Raw genomic sequence first — 25,989 nt, 5'->3', positions numbered from 1 at the left:
AGAACAGGCAGAATTTGCCTATTAAATGGAGAGGCGGTGGACATAATCACCCCTTTATTAATTAGGTCTTACATGAAGTTTCAGTTCTTGAAGGCCCTGTTTTAACTTAAATTGGACCACTTTAATATTTTAACTGGGTCTTCTTTTGTCAAGCCAGTTTCTAAGTGCCAAAGACTTTACTTAGCTTCAATTTATTACTCATTATTTCACAGTGTCTATTTCCAATATAGAATATTTTAGGGCGATATTATGACTATGGGAAATTTAGGCAGGGCTATAACATAAAATAAGGAATACCTTTTTTTTTCTGTATTTTATGTTTAGTTACTCTCCTAGGGTTACAGGGAGTTCCATGTTTAAATTTAGTAGGATCTTCTGATAAAATTGTAATATGAGATCCAGTATGATTAAATCCATGAAGCTTTGTCAACTGGTGCATTTTAGCAGTTGTTAGTTAATTTAGCACCTATGCTGTAGAGGCACAAAAGGCAATCAGCACTCTTTTAATCTTTTTGTCATAGAAATTATTTTAGTAAATTTTGGATTTTCAATTGTTTTAAGTTATGGACCTTTGTTTAAAAAATATTATACACACACACATATATAATTCATTTTTTATTTTCTCCCTCTGTATCTAGGTTTTTTCCTTTCATTCCATTATTTTCCCTCTGTTTTGGGCTTCTAGTCACCTATACCTATGGTTTCAGTTTGTCTCTGTCTGATAACTCAGTGTGAACCATGTAGGTGGTTACAGGAAAGGAGGGGGTAGGGGCTCAAGGCCTGCCTTTAGGCAGCCGGCTCTTACTCCAGGCCTTCCCAGTCCACCACTAGAGGACTGGGGTTTGCAGCCTCTCCTTGGGACAGTGCAGGAAGACTCACTGTCAGAAGTATCAGTCCCTTCATATGTTATGTTGGGGCGCTTACTAAGGCCCAAGCACAATGGTTAGGGGTCTTGTATTATTTAAGTAATTGGATACCTGGCAGGTGTTCTGAAGGGGGTTGCTGGGATGAAATCTTTATTTCCTTGAGCCAGAGGGCCCCTCTGGATTACGTGTTGGGTGGCTGGTCTTTGAAGGTGCAGCCTGTGATATTCCTGACAGTCTAGGGAGCATAAAGCTCTCTGTGGACAGCAAGGAGATACGCAGCAACAAAGAGAGGTAGCTGCTACCCACACCTGAGCAACATCAAAATGACACCCAGCTGTCATTTCTCTCCCATGGCGGGAGCCCAACCAACATCTTCCTGTACAGGAGTCTCCTGAAACACACAGACCAACCAGAGTTCTGCCCCAAATAATGATGAAGAAACACCACCACCATCAAGGAGAGTCGCCTGGAATAGGTCTCTGCCAAACACAGACTGTGACTAAAAGCAGAACCACCAAATCTTCCAGCCTGGAAAGCACAGCTCAAGTAGCCTCAGGCTGCAAGACTTAAAGCCCAAGCCCAAATTCCATCCCAAACTGCTCTCCTTGTGGTCTGGAGCCAATTAGTGAGCCAAGGAGCAGTCTCGAAAGAAGTTATCCAAGAGTGAGTGGTTGTGGCCGTAGTGCCAACTATTTTATAAGACTTTAAGAATTCTTTTGATGGTGGGATACAACACACTGATTCATGCAGATGAAAGGCTGAATGTTTTGTTACTTAACGCTACTGAGAGAGATGGCCGCTGGGCAGGGCCACACAGGGAATGACACCCAGGGAGGGGGTCACAGCAAACTAGAGTTGTGGGTTGTAGCTAGGTAGGCAGCTTTGGCAAGCAGTGTGGGGTTAGTTAGGGTTTGCAGGCTCCCTGAGGACTGGCTGATTTGAATCATTTAGTGTAGGGCTTATCCCTAGTCTGGTACTTGCAGTGATTAGGGTGATGCCACATGGCCCAGAGTGTGAGCGCCTGGTAAGCGAAGTTAACTTTTCAGAGCACATGGTGGGCTCTAGCAAAGCGCATCCTACACTCAGAGGCCGACAGCAGCCACACTGCAAGGCTGAAAGCCTGGCACTGGATAAATATCCAGGTCCCTTCACAATTTATAGGCACCTAGAGATTTAATTTAAAAAATCTGTTTAATGATTGACAAAGGCCTATTTTTTTTTTCATTTCTTGGCACATAAACTGCATGTTTAAATTAGGCACAATTGTCTTAATTACTTTTTTATAAACATGAAATACTGGTTCATTTGATGAGATTCTTTTCAGAATTTTCTATAATTCCAGTAAAATATGGAGAAATGATGTCAGCTCTTAAAAACCTCCCATATGAGTGTTCATTTTGAAGCCTTAAGAGAGTTACTGAATTTCACAAAGTGCTATATTTGTAATAAACCTGCTGACAAAGGAATTCTTACCACAGATTAATTCAGCAGGGTTAGGCAAAAATAAAATATCATAGTTTCCCTACTCTTGGTCAGTTTTTAAATGTTTTAAAAAAATTAACAGAGACACTCCAATAAATATAATTTTGGGGGCTTATAGCAGCCAAATTAATATAGCAACCCAATATAACATTAACAGGCTACTACAATGATTTTATGTAGATTTGTGCAAAGTAACTTCAATTACATATTTCATACTGCTCAGCAATCTATCTGTGTTAATCTAGAAACTTCATCTCTCAATTTCCCCAATTATTACTTCAATTTTTTTTTCTCTTTCCCTCCTTCCTCTTTCTTTCCTGTTACATTAGAGGCAGTTTTTCTTTTCCTATCTAAGGTAACTCCTCCCATCTGTGTGTTTGGACGCCATTATAATTTTTCAGAAGTATTATCCAACTTCCCTTTCCTGAATATTCAACCAAACCTTCTCAACTAGATCTTTTCCATCTATATGGAATCATTCCTATGCCTCTATCCCATATCATCCTTACTTACAGCCCTATCTCTCTGCCATTCCACTGTCAATCTCTTTTAAAAAAATTATGTTTTGCTGTCTTTGTTTTTTCATCCCCTATGCATTTACTAACATAGTTTGTGCCAACACAGCTTTTGTACCACTTATTTATGGAACAATTCTTCCTAAGGTCATCAATGGCCTCCATTTTTTGGCCTCATGTCAAATCTAGGGGACATTTTTAGTGCTCATTTCATTGATTTCTCGGCAGCATCTGGCACTGTTAGCTGTTTACTCTTTCTTGTATTACCCTCTTACTTTAGCTCCCATGATGCAATACTCTTGTACAATGCCAGAATTAAAGTACCTGAGTGAAAGCAACATCAGTAGGAATTTAAGAAGAAAAGAGATGAAACACATCATCAGCAAACCTGACTGTCCAAAGATAATCATGTGATTGTTGCATAGACTATCCAGCAAAGTCCCTTCTCCCTTCTTTAGCAGTAACTGGATATAATATGCCCAGTTATATTACATTTTTCAGCTTCTCTTGCAGTTGGCTGTGACCATTTGCTGAAATTCCCTCCAAAGGTAGGTAAGAAGCACTACAATGGTCCTATGAAACTTCCCACATATCCTGCTCTGTGCTCTTACCTGTTTCATGGGGGCAAGTCAAGTGGCAAAGATATAATCAGCTTGGATCTCTGAATGACTAAGTGAAGCAGAGATAACCCTCTTTCACTGTCATAAACATACATTTCCTTGGGCTGGAAAATTGTCCCACAGACCTTAATGTACATCAGAAACACCTAGAAAGTTTAACACACACTGCTGGCCCTCCACACCACAGTTTCTGATTCAATAGATCTAGAGTGGGGCTCGAGAATCTACTTTCCTGACCATTTTCTTTCTCATACTTTGAGAAGTGCTGTCCTAGACTACCATGCAAAAAGAAACAAAAGTCTTTTATGTCTTTTTTTCAGCCATTAAATTCTGAGTCTATTGTTAAAGGACTTAAGCTTCCCCTATCTAATTCAGAAATGATTATGGAAACTTTACCAAAATTATCTTATTTTCATGCTGGTACAAGTAGCCAATTTGACACAAAATACAACAACCTTGGAAGCACATTGAGTGACTGGGAAATGGGTCAAATTGTCTAAGTTCTCTGTTTTGTCATCTTCTTACAGATGGTCCTATTTCCCCTAAAACTGACCTCCAGCTTCTAGGCCACAGTACCGTCCAAAGATGCTCAAATGTGCAAATAATTAAGGAATTGAGGCTTAGAGCAGAAGAAATAGGGAGACAAAAAATGGAGGGGGAAAGGTACTTCACAAAGCAACATGATTGTGAATTTTGAAACTAAAAAATATTTAGAAAAATAAAATTCATTCCAAAATTTATTTGGTATTTTTGGGTGGGAGTATCTGGGGTGGGGGGGAAGAATGTGTATGCTATTTGGAACCAGGATACAAATTACAAACGCTCTCCAGAGAGAACGGGTATACTGGAGAGGAGTCAGCAGAAATGGTCAGTGATTCAAATCCTGTAACTGAGCAGATGAGAAACCTTGGACTACTGAGTTCAACCACACGGGGAGTGATCTAGACAAGCCCTAAGATCCCAACCAGATTTGACAATCCAACTCTGTTGTTGAACTGCTTATTTTATAAGCAGGGAAAGAATAGATCTTTACCATCCTGCAATGACACATATATAGTAGGCTGAAAGCATTTTTGATGGACAGATATGTTTTTCATGACATTTAACTAGAATAGCGAAAGAATTCCATCCTTAAACCTGACATATTTCAGTTTAAACGCCTTGGAGTTTTTTTCTTTTTTGGTGGGGGAATAAGATTTGAAGCTTGAAATGGAAAGTTGAGACATGCTGATTCTTATAATTTCCAAGTAGTACAGGAAAGGGAAGAGAGCTTTCCTTCTTTAAAGACAGTTTGTATGACAGCTTTACTAATATTTAGTGTTTAAATTTGCCTCAGGTTTAGAAGATGCGTTTATTTAATTATCTTCTAAATGTCCTAAGGCCACTTAATGACTGAACATAGGTTTTCCCTTTCCCATTGTGATTCTCCACCTATTTCATATAACCATGATTGAGTTATTTAAATCGACAGTCTCTTTATTGGTTGACATTCAAGGCACCTTAAATTTTTCAAGACACCATTCAGACAAAGTAATGTCTCCTTTGCTCCTTCTCTCCTTAGGTTAAAAGCATAAACCCTAAAGAAACACAAATATTGTGGGGTTTTTTACTATTTCTTTTTTAAAAATTTTTATTTAGTATTTATTTTTTGGGCTGCACTGAGTCTTTGTTGCTGTGTGCGGGCTTTCTCTAGTTGTGGCTAGTGGGGGCTACTCTTCCTTGTGGTGCACGGGCTTCTCATTGCAGTGGCTTCTCTTGTTGCGGAGCATGGGCTCTAGGTGCGTGGGCTTCGGGAGCAGCTGCACTTGGGTTCAGTAGTTGCGGCACGCGGGCCCTAGAGCATGTGGGCTTCAGCAGTCGCAGTGCGTGGGCTCACTGCAACTACAGTGAGTTGCAGTAGTTGGGGCATGTGGACTCAGTAGTTGTGGCTTGCAGGCTCTAGAGCGCAGGCTCAGTAGTTGTGGCTCATGGGTTTAGTTGCTCTGTGGCATGTGGGATCTTCCCGGACCAGGGAACGAACCCATGTCCCCGGCATTGGCAGGCAGATTCTTAACCACTGTGCCACCAGGGAAGTCCCAAATATTGTCTTTGTGTTATCAAAGATATTCTAAATTTTGCTCCTGAAAGTATATCTTATAACTTCTCATCATCCCATGTCTCTTTCCCGTTTGACTATTACATGAGAAAATGTAAAAATTTCCAAGCAAGAACAAAGTGTGGCAAGTTAGGCAAACCAGAAATTGAAACAATAAAATGAGAAAACACCTACCAAGGAAGTATAAAGTTAATCTGATTTTGTAAAGCAGGAAGAGAATTGACAGATGACCACTAAAGTCACTGCACTGTACAATGTATTATAGAGACACATTCAATGGAAATAAAAGACACGAGAGACTAAATTCTCACGTTAGGGTGATTTCTAAGGATATCAGAGCCCAGAAAACCTGAAAGTAATATGGGAAGTCTGGTCTCAAGCCCTAACTGTTCCATCCCACATCTTACGAGATTAACTGGTTTACGGAGTGAACTAAATTTGATGGAAATGTGTTCTGGAAGTCTCTTTATTTTTAAGCAACTATTCCACTTATCATTCCTTTTTGATCCTTCCCTGCTCCTCTCTGATGGAACATTATACAAATCTCATAACTTCCAAGTCACTTCTATTTCCTCTTCAATCATTATGACTCACTCTCAGTCAACTTTATTCAAAAGATCAATCTAGTCTAAATCGGAGCTTCAATCTCTAATTCCATTTAAAGCTTGTTTCTTCTCCACAACCCATGGCTCAAAGTCTTCCTGTGAGAAAGGGCATTTTTACTTATCTTTCACTTTCCTTCATCCTTCTGCTCCTTCCTTTTCTGCTTCCTCTTGTACTGAGGTGAGAAAGGGGGAATTGGAGGAAGAGGGGCAACAGTCTTTCCTCATATTTTTGTAGTCAGGCCTTTGCTGTCTTTCATGACAGCATTCTTATATGTTTGCTCTCTTAGGGCATATGTGTGGATTTTTCAGAGGGCTGGGGGGGATCTCCACAATGCATAGGATTGTAGTGTGGATGCTAGGGTCTGGGGACTCTTGTTGGCAGCTTCCCTCTTTCACGGGGCACATTTAAGAAGACTCTAGCTGGGCTACCCTATTCTGCATCCATTGGCCTATGAATCCTTGTCATTTCCAACAGCAGGAATGCAAGCCACTTCACTCCCTCAGGTCTCTCTGCAATGGCGGACTGTTCTACCCTTTCTCCTACCCACAGAAGACTCCAGGCAATAAACAGGCCTAAGTCTTCATGTACATGAATGCTTCCCCTCTGCCCGGATTCAATTAAGCAATGTCTCACGTTCAACTACAAGGGAAGTTGCAAGATGACGCTGAGGTTCTATGCCTCTTAAAGCATTCAACCATGGTGTGCTGTAGTCTACTTTTCTTAAAGACACGGCCAGTCTCTGTACGCTTTTCTTAGGTCACCTTACCTTGGGAGGGAAAAAGTCTCCATGTCCCAGTATTCTCTTCTGAGCTCCCAGCTCAACGACCCAGATGAATTCCCTGTCTCCATAAACTCTTCTAGACCGTATTTAGTTGTTTTTTGTTTGTTTGTTTGTTTTTGCGGTACGCAGGCCTCTCACTGTTGTGGCCTCTCCCGTTGCAGAGCACAGGCTCCAGACGCGCAGGCTCAGCGGCCGTGGCTCAAGGGCCCAGCCGTTCCGCGGCATGTGGGATCTTCCCGGACCGGGGCACGAACCCATGTCCCCTGCATCGGCAGACGGACTCTCAACCACTGCGCCACCAGGGAAGCCCTAGACCTTATTTAGGCTGAATGGGATGTGAGCGTGAAGGTCAAGAGAACCGTGTTAAGTGAATATGAAGAAGCATATGGCACAGCGCCTTCAATTTTTTTTTTTTTTTTTTTTTTTTTTTTTGCAGTACGCGGGCCTCTCACTGCTGTGGCCTCTCCCGTTTTGGAGCACAGGCTCCGGACGCGCAGGCTCAGCATCCATGGCTCATGGGCCCAGCCGCTCCGCGGCATGTGGGATCTTCCCAGACCAGGGCACGAACCCGTGTCCCCTGCATCAGCAGGCGGACTCTCAACCACTGCGCCACCAGGGAAGCCCAGCGCCTTCTATTTTATCAAAGCAACAAGGAAGGGTCAGAGGGGAAGCAAGTCCATTTAAGACAAGGGATCTGATTTGAGGATGACACATCAAAAATAAGCCACATGGACTACGGTCACTGCCCTCACTTACCTCCAGAAAAGAGGACTGGGTGCTGTGCATCTGCTTGATGGCCTCCTCTAAAGCATTATTGTCACATTATATACACTACCAAATGTAAAACAGATAGCTAGTGGGAAGCAGCCACATAGCACAGGGAGATCAGCTCGGTGCTTTGTGACCACCTAGAGGGGTGGGATAGGGAGGGTGGGAGGGAGGAGATATGGGGATATATGTATATGTATAGCTGATTCACTTTGTTATAAAGCAGAAACTAACACACCATTGTAAAGCAATTATACTCCAATAACGATGTTAAAAAAAAAAAAGAATTATCGTCACAGAATTTTCAGCTATTTCACCCCACTAATACGGATACTCAATCATTCTAAGCCTACAGTACTAGACTTTGGAATGATCTCATACCCCAGTAAGCACTGTTATTGCTGCACAACCTTGTTAGAATTACCTTGTTGAAAGTGTTAGGTCCGTTTTGCAGAGAAGAAAGCAGAGCACTTCTGGGTGGACGAGGGCTGTTGGAGGTCTAATTCATGAAGGGCTGCTGGTCTGCCGGAGCAGGTGGTCTCTGCTATGGAAGAAGTGTATTGGATGCTGAGTTTGTGAAAACCTACAACGAATAAGTATTTTCCCATCAAAAAACCCCAGCAAAACCAAACCAAACACTTACTGTGCCACCTTTTTTTAAGTACTGTAAGAACTACTTGTAACTACTTGACACTCTAAAACAGGGGAGCAATTTCTGCCTACAATGATAAACTCTGGAACACCATCTGAGAGCACAGAAATAGAACACTTAACTTTCTGTTACCGAGGTGTTGTGACATTGGACAAGTTACCTAACCTTTACCTGAGTTCCCCAGCTGGGCTGCTGTATTAATGTCCTAGGAGCGCTATAAGAAACTACCACAAATTTGGTGGCTTAAAACAATGCAAAGTTATTCTCTTACAGCTTTGGAGGCCAGAAGTCTCAAATCATTTTCCCTGGGCTAAAGTCATGGTGTTGACAGGGTTTGTTCCTTCTAGAAGCTCTAGGGGAGTATTCGTTTGCCTTTTCTAGCTTCTAGAGGTCAGCTGCATTCATTGGCCTCACATCACTGCAACCTCTTGTTTCCGAAGTAGTATCTGCCTCCTCTCTGATCTCCTGCTTCCGTCTTTTAAGACCCCTTAAAAGACAGACTACAGCCCATCTGGATGATCCAACTTAGTCTCCTTCTCTTAAGATCCTTAGCTAAATCACATGTATATGGTCTCTTTTTGTTATCAGGTATCATTTACAAGTTCTGAGGATTAGGATGTGGATATTTTGGAGGCCAACATTCAGCCTACAACAGTTGCTTTAAGGATTAAATTAGATAATATACATAAAGTACCCACCATGATGTCTGGCACATATTAACACTCAGCTCAATGTAGGAGCTCAATTAATGTTTATCAAGTGAATTAAGGGGATGTATAAATCTCATGTGTTCACTTTCTTCCATCTACCTCCTCATCCTATTTACTAGGTTGTATGATTTTGGTTAAGACACCTGAGCACTAAAGAGTCCTTGCTGCCTCATCTATAGAACTAGATATATTTATAACACTCCCTCTAGAAATATAATGATGGATAAGACTGACTTAGCATCCGCCATCCTTAAGGTTTGAAGTTCACATTCTCTTCAAGGGAGCAGACAATAAAATCATTTTATATACAATATTATGATATATATTTATAGATATATGATATTAACTAGTGCCATTAAAGAACTTAGGCAGGGAAGGAGAGATAGAATACTGGGGGAGGGCAGGATCATGCATAGTCCACTCTCTCCATGTATATAGCACTGTCAAATGTCACCTCCATAAAGGACTTGATTGACCACATGATCTAAAACAGGGTCACTGCCCCCCACCTAGCTTTCTCTCTCTTTTTGCCTGAGTTAAATTTTATGGCACTAATTACTCTCTCAAATTATATGTATTTATTTTATTTATTATTTTATTGTCTGCTCCCTCTAGAACAATATGAGCTTCGGGACAATGGGGGTTAACTCTGTCTTGTTCATCATTATACTCCTAGAAGAGACTGATAAGAGTAGGAGCTCAATTAATGTTTATCAAGTGAATTAAGGGGATGTATAAATCTCATTAAATACTAACACTAATTCTATTTAATTAGTTTGAGAAACAGTGGTAGATACACAGCTGTTTCATATCTAACTGGTAAGATAAACAAATACATTTTTGAATATGTGTACCATCTACCCAAAGATTGTAGTAAAAATGGTGAATTTCTGTGACTATTTATCAGAAACTTCTATTTTTTTCTTTATAACATCTATGCCAGAGGATAAATGATAATCTGTATACAACATTTATTTTAAAGACCACACATATATAACTTATCTTTTTACCACTTAACTTGAAAAAAGTTGTTGAAAATGTTTCTCTCATAATCATTTTCTGAAAATTGAGTAACTATAGGATGTATGCAAGAGAGAGATTATTTTCTCATACACAGGGAAGAAGTATACAGTACTACAAATATGCATGTAGACCTCTAATAATTATGAAAATAGGAAAGTATTTCAATTCCAGTTGGACTTCGTATTTTAATCTGTGGTATTTTTATGTTCAATGAATATAGATAATTCATAAAAACACATGTTTCTTAAAATGAAAGCAATGACAGCCTTTAAATAACAACAGTATTCTAACTATGATTCACTTTCAATTATACAGGTTAGAATGAACAATTTAACTTGGTGACATGTTTACAAACCAGCAACTCTAAATTTATTGTTTTTAAGATGTTTGTCATTTAAACTAATGTCCTTGTTAACGAATTGTTGATTGAAAATAAGAACACATGGTATTTACCTGTTATTTCAATTAGTCATCATATATATATTATATATACATAATATATGTATGCAATTTTGTTTAAATGAGCACACTGCCCAATATAGGATTCTAGATTTAGAGAGATCTTTAAGTAAAAATATTCAAAAAAATGTCATTCAAGAATCCAATTTCTTTTTAAAATTGAGGTTGGTAAAAGTTATCTAAATAAAATTGAAATATATATTGGTTAGCTGACCTACAAAAATTAAAAGCAGAGTTCACATACTATTTAAATACATATTGCTATCCCAGACATTTCCACTAGTTCCAACTGTCTACATTATAAGTCAATTTAGTTGTTTTGCGAGTTGGTAAATATGAGCGCTCTGCATTGTTTACAAGCTACATTTTTCCATGATAAGGTCAAATAATGTATTTTCACCGAAAATACTAAAGGCTTCAGGATGGGTACTGCTCATTAAGGATGGCCTTTCTAGCATCACTGGTTTCTTCAGGGTTGATGTGTCAGAAGGTGGTGAGCAGGTGGACTCTGCTTGTGCAGGGAGAGGACCTGCCAGGTTGGAAGCAGCAGTGGGTGGAGGCCTCACACAACTTCTCACTCTGCCATGGCCAACTAAATATGACCACAAATGCTTTGGCCCTCTTCCCATTAAGAATTGGGGTCTCACAACCCTGCCCCTTAATATGGGCTGGCCGACGACAACTGACCAATAGAGTTTGGCACAGTGAAACTATTCCAGTTCTGGGCTTAGCTTTTAAGAATGTGGGCAGCTTCCACCGTGGTCTCTGGGAGCCCCAAACGTCCACATAAGTAGTCCAACTACCTTGCTAGAGATATCATATGGTGAGGCCCTAACATTGCATGACAAAAGAAAGGAAGAGAAGCCCAGCTGAGCCCAGCCCCCCAGCAATCCACACCAAGACATAAGGCATATAAGTGAAACAGTCTCAGACTCTCCAGTTCAGCTCAGCCAACAGCTGAATACCACCCAGTGAGCCAAATCATTTCCACAGGGAGCAGAAGAACTGTCCAGATGAGCCCTACCTGAATTCCTGACCCCCAAAGCAGAAGATATATTAAAGTAGTCGTTTTTCTCACCCACTAACCTGTAGGGCAGTTTATCAGGACAATAGGTAACCATAACATCTCCTAAGTAAGTCATCCTGACTTTAGCATAATTACCTTATATGTTTGAAAATCATCTTTGTCAAGCCATGTCACCAGATTAACTCCAGAATGGGATGCACTGTCTTTTTGCAGTGGCCACAGTGATGAATTGTGGAAATGAATGTCTCACCACTTGCACAGTAAATCAAAACTATGTAATGTTATAATGAGCATGCAAAATCACTCATGTTCTGCCTTACAAGGTCTAGGAGAAACTGAGAAGGGCAGATGTGTCAGTGTATATGTCCTTCAAAATCAGGGGCTCTAAAGCAGATCAACTTGACTTTCCTCTTTAGAAAAGAGCTAACACTGACTGTTCAGTCAGTTAGATTCAAGACCTTAGAACCATTTTCAACTACTGTATTGCTCAAGTAAAATTAATATCAGAACTCTGTAATGTCTACCATTTAAAAAATCTATTGTAAAATCTTTGCCTAATCCCCATTTATGGGTTTGATATCTTCACTACCTTTTTCATAGTTTCCCAAATTCATTCCACTAATACTTTCATGATATCGTTTTCCATCTTAAAACCTTTCAATAATTCCTAATTATATATGATATTGAAAATCAACTTCTTATCCTTATTTTCATGTCCTTCCATAGTTCTATAGTATTTTCTCCTGTCTACTCCAAAATTTACTTTTTTTTAAAACTGCTGGTCAGAGACTTCCCTGGTGGTCCAGTGGTTAAGAATCCGCCTTCCAATATAGGGGAGGCGGGTTCAACCCCTGGTCAGGGAACTAAGATCCCACATGCCGCAGGGCAACTTAAGCCTGCACACTGCATCTACTGAGCCTGCGTGCTCTGGAGCCCATGCACCACAACTAGAGAGCCCATGCGCTGCAACTCCTGAGCCCGTGAGCTCTGGAGCCCACACGCTGCAACGAAGAGCCTGCATGCCGCAACAAAAAATCCCACATGCTGCAACAAAGATGCCGCAGGCCACAACTAAGACCCAAAGCAGCCAAATAAACAAATAAATAATTAAAAAATAAATAAATAAACTGTTGGTCAGTATAGCTAACTGTGGTAAATAAGATCCAATCCTGAAGAGGGAAAAGTTACATTCTTATCTGCCCAGGTTGAAGGTAGCATGATAGAGTTGAATAGGTAAAACGGGCTCATGCCATTGGCTGCTTTCAGATCACTGCCATGCGTTTTAAGTCAACTGAGAAACTGCTTGATGGGCCCTCTAATGGGTATTAGCTCATATATCACAGACTTATGGACCAAGGAAAACTACAGGAAACATTTCCCCATGGTTAAAATATCTCTACTAAGAGCCCACAACCAATCAGTAAATACCTCCTGCTTCTCTCAACCTACCAGTCTCAACTGATACTCTGTTTTGTACAGCTCAACCTTTTTCTTTTTTTCGCTTACTATTATAGAGATCATTTATTATTTGGCAACTTCAGGAAACTTCAATTGATAGACATTCATACGCTTAACATCTTTAACATTTAATTTTTAATTTCAAAATGTTTAAGACTCGAAAGGTGAAACAAACAGTCTAAAATCCTTTGTACACTCCTAGGAAATAAAAATATGTAGGAAAAAATCAAAATCCTAATTTATTTTCAATATTTTTATATCAATTATATGTCGATAGTTTTAAAATGTTTTCCTCTTGGCTGTTTCCTTACTGTCATGTTGTAGAGTAGTGGTTTTTAAACTTTGGAGTGCATTGGGATGATCTGATATACATATTTAAAATGCTGGTTCTAGAGCCCATTCCCAAAGATTCTGATTAAGTTAACTCTGGCATGGAACCCAGGAATAGATGTTTTCTTAGGTTGGCTTCAGGCTACTTTTTTTTTTTTTAACATCTTTATTGGAGTATAATTGCTTTACAATGGTGTGTTAGTTTCTGCTGTATAACACAGTGAATCAGCTATACATATACATACATCCCCATATCTTTTCCCTCTTGCGTATCCCTCCCACCCTCCCTATCCCACCCCTCTAGGTGGACACAAAGCACCGAGCTGATCTCCCTGTGCTATGTGGCTGCTTCCCACTAGCTATCTATTTTACATTTGGTAGTGTATATATGTCCATGCCACTCTCTCACTTCGTCCCAGCTTACCCTTCCCCCTCCCCGTGTCCTCCAGTCCATTCTCTATGTCTGCGTCTTTATTCCTGTCCTGCCCCTAGGTTCTTAGAACCTTTTTTTTTTTTAAGATTCCATATATATGTGTTAGCATACGGTATTTGTTTTTCTGACTTACTTCACTCTGTATGACAGACTCTAGGTCCATCCACCTTGCTGCAAATAACTCAATTTTGTTTCTTTTTATGGCTGAGTAATATTCCATTGTATGTATGTGCCACATCTTCGTTATCCATTCATCTGTCGATGGACACTTAGGTTGCTTCCATGTCCTGGCTATTGTAAATAGTGCTGCAATGAACACTGTGTGTACAGCTCATTTTAAAACCACTCAAACCAAGCCCCAATACCCCATAAAAGCTTGTCATTATTTCCTCAGATTGAGCAACTCCCAAGGTTTGCCTGTGGAGTGTCCTCCCTTGCTACACCAAGCTAAATAAACCTGGCATTGTATTACTACAGATGTATCCTTGGTAGCCTTTGGTCAATGGGCTTCAAAACTACCACTAATGAAACATGCCATCTTGGCCTAGTTACTTAATAGTCATGAACCTTATTTCTCTTTCCTTGTATGATACTGATAATATTTATCTCGTAGTATGTGGTGAGGTTTAGGGACAATATGGGGAAAGTACTTAGTGTGATATATACTAGATAGTAAACATTAGTAGATAGTGGGTAATCATTTTATTGGTATATTTAAGTTGTTTTTAAAAATACAAATTGTAACTAATAGAATTGGCAGTGCTCCTGATATAACTCCTGGTTTACTTCTTTTAAATTCAATTTTCAGAGTAGCCAATGTCTGGGAATATAAATCTGAATGAACTGTCAGACAGGGACATCTTGAATAGGGACAACTAATGCTAATTTGGAGGACTGAATAGAATGTTCATAGTCTATTGGCTTTTGAAAACTAGAACTGAAACTGGACTCAATGACCTTTCAAAATTTTCTGTCCTTATTAAATCATGCATCTAGAAAAGAAAAAGTCAGCATCCTGCAATTCTTGATGTGATCAGAATTTGATCAAGATTGTGAAAGATGAATAAAAGGGAAGCAGTAGGTTTTGAGACAAATGAGCAAAGTAATTTAATAAAATGATGGTAAAGTAATGAGAAAATGCAGAAATTTTCCAATTTCCTGTTAGAGTGTACACAGTTTCAAATTATAATTAATTAGGGAGGAGGCCAATGCCAACGTCAATGCCCTAGGAGGCAGACTCTGAGACTGACACTTGCTTGCATGTGGTGTATTGAGCAGCACTCTTCAGAACAACAACCAAAAGAGAGGTAAGCAAGCAGGACTGGTCAGAGGAAACTGACAGACTGTGAAAGGGTGACCACAGAGGACTGACCTGGTTCCCTGGGGAGCTCTGGAGTTAGCGTTCCCCTTAAGAGATTTCCCAAATTGAGGCAAGGGTGCTAAGCTTTTGTTCCCTTTTACTCCTCCACCTGTTGTGGAGACAAAGCTCCCTTTGGCAGAAGGCAATTCTTGGGGAGGGTTGTGAGCCAGGAACACCCCCAGCCGTGGAGGGAACTAGTGCATTGTTTCTAAAGGGGGGTCTATTGAGTGCACCTCAATATCCACTACAGTGAATTTACAAATTTATCTACTCTTGTGTTTTAGGACATATTATCTGATTGTCTTCTAGGTGCCCTTCGAGGAAATAAAGTAAATATTAATTTAAGACTTATTGAGGAAAGAAGTTTGAATGAGTCTATATTGTCAACTGCGATAATAAGGCATTCTTAAAATAACTACCCTTTCTCCTTTTTGCATGTAGATTGCTGTCATGCGGTTTGACAACTATTTTCACCTCGCTCTCCTGTATTTATTCTTTGAAATATTAAACTAGATTTACATGTGGTGAGGATGAACATCTTCAGAACTGGGTTGCCCATGCCTTTGTTCTTTAATCACATTTTTGGTGGGTTCCTATTTATTATTCTGTCAATGGAATAACAGTTGAGTTCTAATTTTGCTCTTTTTCTTACTCAAAATTGGTAGAAGGCTGCATGAGACAAGCGATTTGCCAAGTGCAGCCACTGAGCATTCAATTGCTAGTGCATGGAAGAAAGGAACAGCTTCAGAGGTGTTTGTGTGAGACATACATCACATACCAATTTATGAGCTGAAACTTTCCCCAAATACATTTATTTGGTTTCTATATGAGACTGTTACCATTTGATTAATTTATTTACCTGGTGATATAATGTAAAACAACCATGTTGGATATTTGCATTGGTTTTGTTTTTCCTTCATTCAGTTTCTGAACGTCAACTCAGTGTTGATCTATGCTAGTCTGTTTCCTGCTGCATATTCCTATTTCCTGATCCATAAAGGCTATGTCTAGTACTTCATCAAGCAAACATGAACACTTAATAAATTATTTTCACATGTGAATCACATGACTAGGTACCAACTTCTTTTATAATAAGAAACACTATTTAATAATGTGCTCCATCCATTTAGATTTTTTTTTCTCCTTTCAGGCACCAGTGTCTGTGATATCTCCTTGAAGTCTTGCACCATTTATGAGGAATGTTAAATAGGTAAAGATAAAATGCTTCCCTGCAAATATTTAAAGTATATATTCTAAAATAAAACACTTTCCCTAGTAAGACAGTAGAACTACGACATTCTTGGAGACAAAGAGAGTAAAATATGAGGCTAACGTTTAGCTAAAAATGATGGCTTGTTCTGCTTGAGATGACTGATATGGTCTTAGGATGTAACCTGTGCTTCATTCCACCCCGGGCATTGCCATTATTTTATTCTGCCCATTGGAGTCTTCAAATTTACTGTGGAAAGCTCAAAGACCATTCTGCAGGGATCGTGCCAGTCATTTTCCATTCTCTATTGAGACTCTAAAATCTCTCAATGAGTACCTTATTTTATTATCTCATTGAGCCTAATACATCCTGATGAGTAATCAATAGTACCTGTGGAACACCTATGTCACTTTCAGTAAATCTCTGAAGGGTAATATCACCCTAGAAATGAAAAAAATGTGTCCACAAGCCATTTGTACTATTTGAAATGAATAAAACGCTCATTTTAAAACAAATTATCCTTGTTCATCCTCTTTTAGATAAACAGAAGTAAACACATTTTCTTTTCTGTCATGCTCTGTTTTGAGCGTGCTATTCTGATTTCCCATTCCAAGTTAAAGAAAATGGAAATAAATTGATATGTCTTGGAAAGTTCTCTGACCCGATATACGTGATGAACAAAATAATGTGATGATTAAAATTTTCAAGTTAATTAAAAGCTATTTATTTTTATTCTCTTTAATGTGTATGTATTATGTTATAGGTCTACAACAAATTTGGTTGCTACTTTTAAATCTAAGAATCAGTGTTTTAGACATTAGCATGACAGGATGCCCTTTTAGAGTTTAGAATAATAGGATATATCATTTCACTAAAACCTTAAGAAAACTTCAAGAGGTACCCATTTTACAAATGAGGCCTCAGCTCAGACAAGTTAAGTAAACTGCTTGAGTCCACAGTACATGACAGGTCCAGAGCTTAAGCTTTTGATTCTCAATCCAATTTCTTTTTTTTTTTTTTTTTTGCGGTATGCGGGCCTCTCACTGCTGTGGCCTCTCCCGTTGCGGAGCACAGGCTCCGGACGCGCAGGCTCAGCGGCCATGGCTCACGGGCCCAGCTGCTCTGTGGCATGTGGGATCTTCCCGGACCGGGGCACGAACCCGTGTTCCCTGCATCAGCAGGCGGACTCTCAACCACTGCACCACCAGGGAAGCCCAATCCAATTTCTTTACTCTTAACCATGGTACCTTTATTTATTGAAATGCACAAGGTCCACTGGCCTAGTTGAAAGATCCATTGTCTATGAAAAACTAACTAAAAATTTCAGCTTACCTAGCAGTGCTAGGTAAGGGTACTCAGAGTTAAGCGTACTGAAAGTTAAAGAAGGAAGAATGACAAATAGTAGCAATAACTGGATTTAAACATATGAGGCAGCAACATCTGTTTAAGAATTATAATTCTAAACACCTAGAGACAATATCATACCCTAGGTTCTCCTAAGTTTGTTCATTTGACACGTAGAAGGTGAACATGAAATAGACTATAGCAAAGTTCCAGAGACCTAGGGACTTTGTTTGCAGTTCTATCCCTACTACATAAAATAGTGCCTGGAACATAGTATAATATATTGAGTGAATGCAAGAATTAATGGCTTTTAAACAGCCAACCTATGGAATAATTTATAAAAAAAAATAGTTCCTTGGCAAATATGAGATTAGATCCTTGAGCAGGAGGATAAAACAAAAATTCTACTATTTTGAAATTACTCATTGAAGGCTGACTTTGATCATAAAATACAACCTTTGTGCTCAGAAAGTGTAAATCCTTGACTGATGTCTAATAAATAAATATTATAGAGCTAAGTTAATGAAGAATGCAAACTGGGGAATCTATCAATGAATTTGGAGTGATTTTTTTTTAAACTCTTAAACACTGAGAAAAAAACTAATGCCTCTGGTTTTAATTAACATTTCTTCTTGATGGTTTACAATTAGGCTAAAAAGGCCAACAGGAAAGTCTTTCTTGGGGGGAAGCAAAAATTGCAATTTATTCAAAGAATTATCTTATTTGTAAACACTTATTTCTGAGGCTCAATATTCTGACCTTTAGAAATGTCTACAATTTACGGACTGGTAATGCTTTAAAATAATTCTGCTTTCATTTCTGAAATAAAATACTTCCCAAACTCATTTTGACAGAAAGTCATTTGACAATCTTCTGTGTGACATTTTTACAATTAGTCTCAATTACATATGAAGAGTGAGCTGTTTGCCTCATCAGGTAATAGGCACAAAGAATTAATAGAATGTTGAACTGCAATGGACCTCAGATAACCTGGTAAAGCCATTGTACTTCTGCAAATGAAACGGAATGAGATCCAGAAAGCTGACGTGACTTGCCCAAGGTAACAGAGTGAGATACTATCAGCGCCAGGATTGAAATGCAGAACCCCAGCCCATTTTGCAGTAGGGGACTCAATCGGTACAGAAGCATGGTCCTTAAAAAACTTAAAACTCTAGATTTAACCCATTTTGACAATTTACAGGTAGCACTGTGCCACTAAGTGCCATCTAATGATAAGCAAGAAAGCAATGAAACCCTGTTTTCTCAAAGAAAAGAGTACCCCATACTCTGCAGTTATCTCTGGCTCCTCTTTCTTTCAAGTACTATATTCATCCTGTCACTGCCTCCTTTGGGGCTACTTATATATGTCTATCCAGAATCCATTCTCTTTCAATATTCACCAACCTTGATCCAAACTGTAGCCGTCATTCATCTGTTTATTGCAGCAGTCCTCCTCTGTCAGGTCTCCCTGCTTCATATCCTACATTCCTGTGTCTGTTCTCTAAAACAAGGTAAGTCAAGACGTTTGTACAAGGCTGAAAATCTTTCTTTGATTCCTCATCTGTCTCTGAATCTAAACCAAAGTCCCTACTGTAACCTCCAGGTTCCATGTTAATATTCCCTGAAAATTCAAGTCAAAGAGATAGAGACCCGTGTGTGTGTGTGTGTGTGTGTGTGTGTGTGTGTTTATTGGGAGCGGACGGCTCTCCTCCAAATTCATATTTTCCACTTCCAAAATCCCACCGTTCTCAGGGAGTTGCCAAACCCTATGGCCTCAATAGAACAGCTGGGACATACAACCAAATTCACTATCTACACAAGAAACACTATGTAGTATTTTTTTCCTAGTGTTTATCAAGTTGTAGCCTGAATATAGCTCAAGGAAAGTTTCAGATCCTTGGTGGCTAGAAGCAGGTATTTGAGCCAGTGAACTGATGTGGGTCTGTTCTGAACTAATAGTTGTTTACCTCTCAATCCAAAGTCTGCCATGAGGGCAGCAGGTTTTTCTATGAGATTAAACCATTTAACATCCCATTCAAGGATGGTCTCTAAAATTAAGGGCAAAAGCAACCTATGAAATGGGAGAAAGTATTTGCAAATCAAATACCAGATAAGGCGTTAATAGTCAAAATATAAAAAGGACTCACACAACTCAATAGCAAAAAGAAGAAAAAAAAATGATTAAAAAGTGGGCAGAGGAACTGAATAGACATTTTCCAAAGAACAGATACAAATGGCCAACAGGTATATGAAAAGGTACTCAATATCACTAATCATCAGAAAAATGCAAATTAAAACCACAGTGAGATATTGCTTTACACCTGTTAGGATGACTATCATCTAAAAGACAAGAAATAACAAGTGTTGGCAAGGATGTGGAAAAAATGAACCCTTGTGCACTGTAGGTGGAAATGTAAGTTAGTGCAGTCACTATGGAAAACACTACGGAGGTACCTCAAAAATTAAAAATAGGACTATCATATGATCCAGCAATCCCACTTCTGGGTATATATTCTAAGGAAATGAAAGCAGAATCTTGAAGAGATACCTGTACTCCTATGTTCACTGCAGCATTATTTACAATAGCCAAGATATGAAAACAGCCTAAGTGCTAAGTGTCTGTCAATGGATGAATGAATAAAGAAGATGTGAGATTTTATATATATAGTAGAATATTATTCAGCCATGAGAAAAGACATCCTGACATTTGTGACAACATCGGTGGAACTTGAGGGCATTAAGTGAAATAAGTCACACACAGAAAGACAAATACTGTATGATATCACTTATATATGGAATCTGAAACAGATGAACTCATAGAAATAATGAGACTAGAATGGTAGTTACCAGAGGCTGGGGGTAGAGGGAAAGGGGAGATGTTGGTTAAAGAGTGCAAACATCCCGTTACAAGATGAATCGGTTCTAGGGATCTAAAAAGTACAACTCGGTGGTTATAGTTAATAATACTGTACTATATACTTGAAGTTCCTAAGACAGTAGACCTTAAATATTCTCACCATAAAAAAGAAATACTAATTAGGTGACGTGATGCAGGTGTCAGCTAACACTATGGTGGTGATCATTTTGCGATATATCAGTGTAATATTACTATGTCAAGTAAATCTCAATAAAGCTGGAAAAACATAAATGGGCAGCCTTTTATTTTTTTCCCATAAAACAGCCTCTGAAGGGAAAACCAATTGAAAAAAGAGACCTTATTTGGGCCGTATCACCCTTTTGAGCCAAGACTCAGCACGCTTATGGGGAGACCATGCAGGTATGTGGAGTGTTCTACAAAGTCTCTCACTTTTTTCCCCTCATTTCTACTTCTCTGTAATGTGTTATATCTGTGACTAATGTGGAAAAACTACAGTTAAGCCTTAGGTAGAAAATGCAAATGACAAAGAGAGGTGCAAATCAGGGTGTAGTTGCTGAAAGGATCTCGTTCCCACAGTATTTCATAATCAATGGTGCCTTTGGTGTAAGCATTTTTGTTTCTAGTTGGGTTCTATTTTAGAGTGTCAATACCCCTCGGAAAGGCATCATGCAACTAAAATGTTATCTGAATGAGTTTATCCAGCCCTTTCTTCTCCATCAAGAGGGAAGAAAGTATCCAAAATATGGGGGCAAGTGTAGGCAGGTATAGGGTGGGTGGGATGAGAACCTAAAGGAAAGTGGGTAGTCTAGAAGATGGGTAACTATTATTCAATCCATTGTACACATCTGGATACTAAGGCTGAGAAGCTAGCCTGCCAGGCTACTAAGTGGTGAAGCCTAGGTATGCACCTACCTATAGCTGGCTCCAAAAATCCATACAATTATTTGCTAGACCAAACTCAAGTTGACCTGAGGGTTAATTATGTTTAATGTTATCAAGCTGCCTACCTCTCCTTTGCTCTTTCTCTCCTAAAGGAATAATGGATAAATACAATGTTATAAACAAATCACAGGAGATAATTTTGAAAATGAAAGGCAGTATCACTTGGTAATTTAGAGCATTAAGTAATCTTGGGCTAGCTGTCTCTGTTCCTCATTTTTCATCTGACAAAAATGAGATAAAAATACTTACATCCCAGGGTGGTTGTGAGAATCAACTGAGGGCTTAGAATACTGCCTGGCACACAGAAAGCATTCAGGGAAGGCTTTGCTATTATTGGAGTTATTGGCTTCACTTCGATTCTACATCTTACTTTTTTCCCAAATGATCAGAATGTCTTTATTAATTTTATTTATTTATTTTTAACATCTTTATTGGAGTATAATTGCTTAACAACGGTGTGTTAGTTTCTGCTTTATAACAAAGTGAATCAGTTATACATATACATATGTTCCCATATCTCTTCCCTCTTGCGTCTCCCTCCCTCCCACCCTCCTTATCCCACCCCTCTAGGTGGTCACAAAGCACCGAGCTGATCTCCCTGTGCTATGTGGCTGCTTCCCACTAGCTATCTATTTTACATTTGGTAGTGTATATATGTCCATGCCACTCTCTCACTTTGTCCCAGCTTACCCTTCCCCCTCCCCATATCCTCAAGTCCATTCTCTAGTAGGTCTGTATCTTTACTCCCGTCTTGCCCCTAGGTTCTTCATGACCTGTTTTTTTCTTAGATTCCATATATATGTGTTAGCATACGGTATTTCTTTTTCTCTTTCTGACTTACTTCACTCTGTATGACAGACTCTAGGTTCATCCACCTCACTACAAATAACTCAATTTCGTTTCTTTTTATGGCTGAGTAATATTCCATTGTATATATGTGCCACATCTTCTTTATCCATTCATCTGTCGATGGACACTTATGTTGCTTCCATCTCCTGGCTATTGTAAATAGAGCTGCAATGGACATTTTGGTACAGGACTCTTTTTGAATTCTGGTTTTCTCAGGGTATATGCCCAGTAGTGGGATTGCTGGAAGAATGTATTCATTTTTAAGGGAATTTTACTTTAATTTTGGGGTTAGTTTTGTATTTTTAAAAGTATTACATATTTGTTTAATAAAAGGCAAAACTGTTTAAATCAGAAAATTAAAGTGCTTACGTTCTTCCTCAATACCACTTCTCACTCAAATGTTACTATTGTTTATATGCATATATAAATATATACACAATTTTTTTTAGTCATTCCCATTTCTTTTCCTGAGTTGTGACTTTGCTCTTCGCAATTTCTGGCTATCAGTGACCATGAAAATGAACTCGAAACACTGCCCATCATACAACAAACTAGCTCTAACGACAGATTTAAATGTACAAAAGGTGCACCTGGAGCATATAGTGAAGCACCTGGGTGCACTTCTCTCCATCTGCAAACTCCCATGTTAGGATGAAAAGAAAGGCGTTTTTCATGCCCGGCAAGGATCACAAAAAGGAATAAAATATTCCCAAACTGGCACTCCTGAAAGAGTGTGAACCAACAACAAAAAGTCTCAGCTGCAAAGCCTAGGTCCTCGCTCTCCCCGCCCATTTTGCCCTTCCTCCACCCCAGACACGTGCTAATCCAGGTGCAACCTGTTTAAAATCAACTCCAAGGGCAGAGGCAGCAAGTGAGAGAGAGGAGCAGGGGACTGGGGTTGTTGGAATGGAGGGGGTGGGAAAGGAGGAGGCTGCCTGGGTTGCCTTGGCAATACAAAGAAGAAAGTCAAGATAGAGGGATTTATATGCTGATGATAATTGCATTTGCTAATTACATCTATTGTGCTGACCTGCCTGCTCCCCAGTTCTTCATTCTGAGTCATTAAGCCATTCCCAGAACTTCCCTAAGCAGTGTTATCTCCTTCCCATCTAATTTTGTCCCCTCTCCCAGTCCCCAGGCTGTTACCAGAATGCTACCTTTGCCAAGGCACTGGGGAAGGCTCTGGAGACTATGCAAGGTTTTAGAGATCCTGTAGGAAAATATTTCCCTGCTGGAGTTTGCTGGAATATTGCTTGGTGCTCAACCATAGCATGGATTTACAACTAAAAAAAGCAGCTGAAAAACTAGAGAAAGTAAATCTGAAAGAAACTGCCCACAGGGAAATGCAGGCTGCAAGTGATTCACCGGGGTGGTGGTGGTGGTGGGGAAGTGGTGGAGGGTGGAGGGAATATTGAGCAGTTCACTCTGGAATCCAGTGTACCTTCAGTTGGAAAGGTGCCTGGACAGGGCTTGGAGATTTGTTCCCTCACTCCCCCTGGTGGGGCTTTCATTTAATTACAGCAAGAATCTGAGAGGCTAAGCACATCTGAATACAACAGTACCTACTGTGAATAATGCTTTCTTATACTCCCTCATCACTGAACTGAAGTATTAGCTTCCATCACTTCGCAGGTGGTAAAAGTCAACAAAGACATTACAAAGCATGCAGCTGCAACTGCTGTGTGGACACATTCAAAAGTCATGCAATGTATTTAAATATTTCAAAAGTAATACGTGTGAGATCCATGCTGAAGTAAGTTGCTCACAGTAATGCTTTTCATTTCTAGACATATTCACTTTTCCCTCTGATCTTTATTTACAAGCAGAGCCTAAGAACTGGAAACCTCTTCAGTCTATTTTTGTTTCCCTTAATTATTTTTATCTCCTTTGATTTAAACATTTGCTCTCCCAGGTTGTTCCATCTCTACTAATTTTCTAAGAGTAAGATTTCTATTTTGTTCCAACTCCTGCATTTGAACAACAGGCCTCTTCTGAATTCTCACCTGGTGTTTCTGTATTTCTCAGGCACTGACGCATTTCACTGCTCAGAAATCAAATTGGCTCCTGCAAGGCTGTAAAAGGCAGGTCAGGCCGTCTCTAGGCTGCTCAGTGTCTATCATCCTGTTTTGCATTTGGTCATAAAGCATGGCAGATTTATCTGAGTGGAAAATTTTTTCTATGGAAAAGTTTAGTCACTGTACATATTGGAAAAACATTGCCTGCCAAAGAGCAGATTCCACACCATTCCTAGTCTTTGGTCTCACATCAGTGTTTTTCACTTTTATAAGCCTATGAAATTCCTTGCAATCATCAGTGATGGTATGGGGAAAGGGAGAAAGGAGGCTGCTTTGGCTGGGATCCCTGATCATTTTGATGGATTTGCTATAAATATATCTGAAACCTAGGCCCATTACAGGCTCTGTGATCCTGAAACTGCATTCATTACTTTGTCTTTGTATAGTGTCACAATATTTAACAATACGGGGTGGTTCATCATGCTGGAATTGTGAAGGTGAGCAGAATTTGCCACCTCAAAATATGCCTCCCTTGGCTTAAGGGCTATTTTAGGCTGAGGATCTTTAAGAAACAGCAGACAGAAGAAAACCTCTGAAAAACGAGTAGAAATTACTCTTTTGTAAGAGAAATTTATTTATAAGGGAAAATTTCTAAATCTCTAGCAACTCTTATCAGTGGAAAGGGCAAGAACTTAAACCTGCTTAACCACCGTTCCCTTCATAGCCTTGCTGGCTGGGTGTTTCCTGGTCACTTCCCATAACCTGCCTCCCTGCCCCCAACATCTTTCCTTTGTCTTTAGCTGGAGAAAGTATTTAAGGTGCTGACTTCCATCATTTTGAAGAGTTACTCAGTTTTCCTGGTTACCTCCCATGTATACAGGAGGTATATATGTTATTAAACTTCTGTTTGTTGTTCTCCTGTTAAATCTGTCTTTTATTACTGTGGGGCGGGAGGGTGTGCAGGCGGGGGGAGGGGGTGGGCGGTGGTTCCAGCCAAGAACTTAGAAGGGTAGAGGGAAAATTATTTTTCCTACCCTTCAATTGCAAAGCATTTTCCATTAGATTTCAACACAGGCCTGAATCTGCCTGGCTGTCATGGCTGTTTTCTTACTGACACAAAATGTGGAGGCGGGGTGGTAGTACGAGGATCTTCACTGGTATTCCCATGGTGCCCAAAAGGAACAAATGGAATTCAACTGACTGAGAGCTTGGGGGACAGTGGCAGGGTCCCTTCACACAGGTCCTCTAGTGGCAAATATTAATATAGGAGAGGGTCAGAGAGGAGGAAAGGAAACAGCAGACTTTATGGTGGCTGACAGGAATGGTTCATGAGCCCACATGCAAATCCCTTAAGATCTCCCAAAAGTAATGGAGGAGGACTTTTTTAGGAAATGAAGGTCCTGTATTAGTAATTGAGGATGACATGTTAATTAATTTCTATTAATGGTAATTAATCTGTACTCTGGGAGAACAGAAATGGCAGAAAAGTGAGTTCTATATTTTCAAATATAAATTGACAAATGTTTGTGAATATTCATTCATTTGACTCTGCTCTAGGAAGTCTGT

At 39.5% G+C, this 25,989-nt stretch overlaps 1 protein-coding gene across 6 annotated transcripts in view; it reads right to left on the bottom strand.

Moving 5' to 3' along the window:
• Positions 1-25,989, bottom strand: part of DGKB (diacylglycerol kinase beta) — a gene marked incomplete at its 3' end in the record, with an annotated part of 912,102 nt that overhangs the window by 765,228 nt on the left and 120,885 nt on the right. For 3 of the 6 annotated variants that reach the window (XM_081244280.1, XM_081244286.1, XM_081244284.1), the window contains one exon: positions 8,158-8,316. Of the gene's footprint in view, positions 1-8,157; positions 8,317-19,143; positions 19,241-25,989 lie in introns of all 6 variants that reach the window. The other 3 variants (XM_081244282.1, XM_081244283.1, XM_081244281.1) reach the window with 3 other exon arrangements.

The sequence above is a fragment of the Mesoplodon bidens genome, assembly GCF_964165515.1.
Source record: "Mesoplodon bidens genome assembly, chromosome: 9".
Classification (NCBI taxonomy): Eukaryota; Metazoa; Chordata; class Mammalia; order Artiodactyla; family Ziphiidae; genus Mesoplodon; species Mesoplodon bidens.
Note: the sequence above shows the minus strand (reverse complement) of the source record. Positions and strands in the feature narration are given on the sequence as shown.